This window comes from Lactuca virosa, chromosome 2, assembly GCF_052849685.1.
Source record: "Lactuca virosa cultivar CGN04683 chromosome 2, Lactuca_virosa_CGN04683_v6, whole genome shotgun sequence".
In the NCBI taxonomy this organism is placed as follows: Eukaryota; Viridiplantae; Streptophyta; class Magnoliopsida; order Asterales; family Asteraceae; genus Lactuca; species Lactuca virosa.
Genome location: NC_136427.1, coordinates 175,503,557 through 175,509,608, shown reverse-complemented (window position 1 = coordinate 175,509,608; position 6,052 = coordinate 175,503,557). Strand labels below are relative to the sequence as shown.

Sequence of the window (6,052 nt, the reverse complement as noted above, 5' to 3'; positions counted from 1 at the left end):
AAACAAACCTTTGGTGTCTATTTAGGATAACAAGATAATAAACCTTATAATAGGGTAAAGAAACAATCCAAATACAAAACCATAATCAAGAAATCAAATACATAAGTGATCTACAGATCTAGTATAGGCATCATTAGTATAATTCCAAGTTTAAAGTAGCAGAATACCAATACATATTTGCAGATTTTGATCTAAAATAATCACAACACATCTCAAGGATCACTTTTGAATTCATTAGTTACTTGAATTTTATCCATTACTATATGCCTTTTCTACCCTTAGCTTTACAAAAAAAAAAAAAAAAAAAAAAAAAAAAAAAAAAAAAACTCTATCTCGGCCTATCTATAAAGAACCTCCAGAGTAATTCAAGCACAAAGCTTAAGCGAATCAGATGCTAGAGTTCAAGAACCCATAGTAAATTATTGAGCTTCTGATTTCATTACATCAACTACCTATTTCTGGACCAAAAATAATCATTTTTATATGAAAAGAAATCGATTTTTTGTGAAAAATAAAATATAGCAATCAGAGTTGAAATTGATAGAATCAGAAGCAATCAACAAGTAATGGATTGCAATTTAAAAGAAATCGACCCAGTTGAGATGGATTAACCTCATCTTCGTTCCAAATCAACATACCCATAATGCCAAATCGTGTTCCATAGCCCAATCGGTACAAATTGATAAACATCTTCGAGCATGAAAACAAAAAAAAATGAAAAAGAAAAAGGAAATACCTTATTGGCAATGGAAGAGGAAGACGATGAAAGAACGATGGGGATGTAAGTAGGTACGACGATGCTTTCAGGGGGATGGGAGTTCGACAATGAAGGAGGTAGCCGGAGGTGAAGAGGATGGCGGTGGAGGAGGTTTCCAGCGAGGCTGAAGATGATAGACAGAAGCGAGAGGACGAGTGATGTCCGTTGAAGGAAAAGATGCTTGGAGCGAAGGAGATGGAGAGCCATGGGCAAGGGCAAAAGGCGTCTATTTTTCAATCAGTCTTTTTTTTAGCGGACCGAATCAGAGCAATATGGGCCGACTGCGGACCGATTAAGCTACAAAATAGAGGCTATCAAACATACTGACCGGACCGGGTCAGTAAAAATGTCTGACCGGACCGGGTCAGCAGGAAATCAAACAGCCCCTTAATCTTACCAAGGGAAAAAATACCATTTTTCCCTTCCCATGCATGGTCCAAAACCCCTAACTACCCAAGGCCCAAAATGGCTCAAGTGGATTTTCTGGGAGTACGTCCAACATATAACTTCGACTTGGAGGGCTTACGTGGTTGCAACCCAGTACGCCCGACGTATTCAGGGTTACGCCCATCATACCCTTTAGGCGTCCAAATCCTCTATTAAAGTCTTAATACCTTAATACTTAATGTCCAAACATCAGATCTAACCCTAGTAAATGTCTAAAATCATAACGTTTCAACCTTTAAGACTTTGCATGGCTACAAGGAGCTCAAAATCAAAACCTAACTCATATGCCCATTTAACAACCCATCACTCTTGCATGGAAGAAAACAAAGGACCAAGCTTACATTTTTATGTAACCAAACACCCCCAAATGCCTAAAAGGACACCTCAAATGGTCTGGAGTAGACTATACTCATAGGACCAAGGTTTTTGGGACAAAAGGTCATAACTTCCAACCTAACAAGATCGAGCATGGGAAGAATCAAGATTTGAACTTTATACCTATTGAAGATGCACAAAGATGTGTAAATTCTAGATCCAAAAGCTTGAGGGCAACACAACTTCTCCAAAGATCTTCCTTCGCCACCAAGAATCACTAAAATATCACTTAAGAGCTTCAAAACTCACACACAAGAATTAGGGTTTCGAGATAGGGGCTGAGAGGAGTGGATGTTGGTTGTAAGGAGGTCTAATGGGATTTAATAACCTTAAATAGGGGTCATACCCCGAATTTAGGGTTTTAGGACAAGCTCGAGTAGGCCCGGTGTACCCACATATATGCTCAGCGTACTCGCCATAATCGCATGATCCATTAAAAAGGCTTACGCTCGGCGTACACTCCACGTACGCCCAGTGTAAGGGTCTGTTTTGCAAGGAATTTAAAGTTTTGGGTTGAAAATGAAAAATACCTAGAACTGGTGTTGCATTAGGGGAGGTCGACTGTTGCAACATTGAGATTAGTTTGACTAATATGAGATTGTCAAGCGAACAATTGGGTAATGATCAAGTTGCAACATGCTTCTTGTCGTGTCCCAAGACAGTGAACTTTGTTTAATAAAAGAAGTGATGATATCGTATTTGGTGGAAAGCCTTCAGGCAATTTGAAGTGCAAAATATGTGTCCGCTTACCGGATGGTCAACATTAGTGACTTGATTAGCAATGACTTTTAGTTTATGACATTATTCACTAAGGGAGGAATAAATAGATATAGTCAGGTTCTTAAATTCATGCCCGTGGTCAGTGGCAAGTAAGGTCATCCACATTAGTGCAATGCCACTAATCTTTCAATTGTAACACATCAGCTTTGCAATGACTACTCACATCAGTGCAATAACACTCATCTTTCAAAAATGGTCCCCGCTGCCACATCAGCTATTACTTTATATATATATATATATATATATATATATATATATATATATATATATATATATATATATATATATATATAGGGGTGAGATCGGTTGAGAACTTATATTTTCTCGAGAACCCGATAACTAAATGTGGAGCGTTGGATCAAAAAAAAGGATGGTCGAGATGCAAGGTGGCGTTGTTGTAAATAATTGGAAAACTAAAGAGGCGGGGGCATGTTAAATAAATGAGATAATGGGTATTATTGGAATATTACATTATATGTTAAATCGGATTTTCTAAAACAGAATACAAAATATCCCGACGTCGCCTGCGATCTTACCCAAGCCATCCTGGCCTTCTTCGATTCTGATGCCGATGATTCCTTTTCCCCCATAGCCGACGTCGGCGAGCTGCATCTTCACCGTCGATTTCCTCGACAATCACCACTAGGTTGCAATCCACCACCGCCTTCCTCAATCGTCAATCCGGTAGGTCAGGTTCAGATTTCCTCGACAATCGCCAACGAAGTACACCGCAAGAATCATCGTCGAGTTTTACGTATGTAATCATCATCGCCTGATTTCGATTTCATTTTCGTTTTACTTTTTCTCGTCAAAATTTTGTGATTGATTTGAGGAAATTAGGGCAAAATTCGGTTTATTAACAATTTGAATTCACATTTTTGTTAGATAAATTTTGTGTTGACATGTAAAAGCTATCGAAGGCAATATCTTTCAGGACCGATGTTTGGTTCGTATTCATTCATAAACATTGTTGGTGGAAGAGAAGGCGATGATGTCGGGAGCAAAAGAAACAGGTTGAGGTGTCTATTGTGGTTAAGATAGTGCATAAACTTTATGAAGGTATACTATTTATCTAATCCTTTTATTTGAAGATTTGTAACTACATGTTCAATGATTTCTTGAACACATCTTAATTTCATGTTTATAGAATGGCAGCAGTCCAAGAAAAAGCTTAGCATTGGTGTTATATCTCCTTATGCTGCACAAGTTGTGTCAATTGAAGAGAAACTTTGTTACAAGTATGAGAAACGTGATGCTGATTTTGGAAGAAAAAGCTAAGATGATCTTATATATTATCAATGATATTGTTGGTCGAAGAAAAAGCTAAGATTTCTGATTTTGGATTAGCCAGTCCTTTCAAGAAGATAAAAATCATATCAGCACTGGGATTACAGGAACACTGTAAGCACTTCCTTCAGACGTTTTATTTTTGTTTTTCTTCTTCTTCCCAATCTGATGAACTCTGATTTTCAACTTTCATTGAAATTTGAAACTGTTTGCAGTGGATATATGGCTCCAGAGTACATACTGAATGGTAAATTAACAGAAAAGGTGGATGTGTACAGCTTTGGTGTGCTTTTGCTTGAGGTGGTTACTGGAATCTCAAACAGAAGAATACAAACATCAGAGGACACTCACAGCTTGCTTTGGATTGTAAGTACAAATTTCCCAGCAAACATATCACACTTTCAATAATTAATCCTTAATGTTGTTGATGTAATCCATAACATTCCCATTTAAGTAATGTTAGAAAATGAATATACTTAGCCCATGACATGCTAGGTTTCAAATGAAATTTTGAATTAATTTTTGCAGACGTGGTGTTGTTATGTGCATGGGAGTAACAATTGGTGCTTATGTACTCACCTTGTTTGTTGTAAGGCAAATCCTTTTTGTTTTATATATATTTCCAAATTTTATTTAAATTCTTAATTTGCAAGGTTTAATTAGTCTTTTTACATATTTTGTACAGATAAAATATAACACGACGTGTACTTGGACTCATCCTTGTTTCTCCTTTATGCAAAACTCCTTCATGGACAGAATGGTTGTGTAACAAGGGTAATTCTCAATGTTTTAAACTTACGTTCTCACCATACATTCAAAATAGATTGTTTTCATACCAATAGTGATGCTCATGTGGTTGGTAGATCTAAAGATGGGCATCTCTTTTTTGGGATCTAGTGGATACATTTGTGGTTTTAAGTTTCCAAGCTCACTCCTTGTTGGTAAGAGAGTCATTTGAAATTTTTTGATAGAATCACATGTGATTCACATGTAATTCACATGAAAATCACATGTAATTCACATATGAATAAGATGCAATTCACATGTAAATCACAACTACACGTGATTCACATGTAATTCACATGTGATTCACACTTAAATCACAATTACACATGATTCACATGTAAATCACATGTGATTCACATGTAAATGACAATTACACGTGATTCACATGTAATTCACATATAAATAACCAATAATTCACATGTAAATCACAAGTTGATCACATATGATTCACATGTAAATCACATTTACACGTGATTCACATGTAACTCACATGTGATTTACATATGATGTCATATGTAAATGTGATTCATATGTGAATCGCATGTGATTCATATGTTAATCACATGAAAATCACATATGTATTTTTGTGAGTGTTTTTGCATCAATCATTTTTTTTTAATTTTCTTGTAGATTTGGAAGAAACTGTGGTGAATATTGAAGAGATGAAAATGATAAATTGAAGAAAATAAAGAAATATTGACACGACGACATGAAAACGCTTTGAAATTTGTAGCATTTTTTATATTTTATATTTTATTTTGTATCGAATAAAATACTTGTACTATTATGTTTATAGATTAATTAATAAAAATGAGATTTTTTATGATTTACTTACGAATATATGCATTTGAAAAAAAAAATGTAACTTTCTTTAAATAACTTGAAGTTTGTTTGAAAAAATTGTTGTTTTCTTATTTAAAAATGCAGTTTTTTTAAGAAAAATTGCAGTTTTTTTGAAAAAAAAAATGCAGTCTTTTTTTAAAAATTGCAGTTTTTAAAAAAAATAATTTTTTTGATTTTTTTTTTCAAAAATTCATGTTATCTATAAAAAATTTAAAAATCTGCATTTAAAAAAAACGAAAATTACTATATTTAAAAAAATCAAAAAATTTGATTTATGATGTAAATTTTTAGACATTTATATTAATATATTAAATAACACAAAAAAAATTAAACATTAAATGAGATTGGTAAGATGACGATCATGTCCTTAATGAATTACTTTTGATCCAACGCTCCATTTTTAATTCTCGAGGAAACTTTGAGTTCTCAAATGATCATTCATATATATATATATATATATATATATATATATATAATATATATATATATATATATATATATATATATATATATATATATATATAGGTTTAGGTTCTATGGAAAACAAAAAACCCTAAAAATCATTAAAATGCATAAAAAAATACTTAGAGATCACAAAACTTTTTTATCAAAAAATCGCAACTTTTAGGTCAAAATCGCTGAAAAAAAATTTTGAAATTTTTTTTTTTTACAAAAAGTAAAAATAAAATAATTGATTTTTTATTTTTTTTTCAGCAAAATTGTAAAAAATGCTGCGATTTTTGATAAAAAAAAACTTCAAAAAAAAGTTTTGTGATG

The 6,052-nt window shown here is 33.4% G+C and overlaps 1 long non-coding RNA gene across 4 annotated transcripts; it reads left to right on the top strand.

Annotated features, from left to right (window-relative positions):
• The first annotated feature begins 2,842 nt into the window (after positions 1-2,842).
• On the top strand, positions 2,843-5,262 carry LOC145159767 (uncharacterized). Of its 4 annotated transcripts, none has more exons than XR_013737904.1 (8): positions 2,843-3,113; positions 3,280-3,418; positions 3,507-3,760; positions 3,862-4,012; positions 4,175-4,235; positions 4,332-4,420; positions 4,510-4,587; positions 5,063-5,262. It is a non-coding gene; the product is annotated as an uncharacterized LOC145159767 (long non-coding RNA). The 4 variants fall into 4 exon arrangements; XR_013737903.1 differs by having other exon boundaries at positions 3,245-3,418; XR_013737902.1 differs by having other exon boundaries at positions 2,843-3,418.
• The last annotated feature ends 790 nt before the right edge of the window (positions 5,263-6,052 follow it).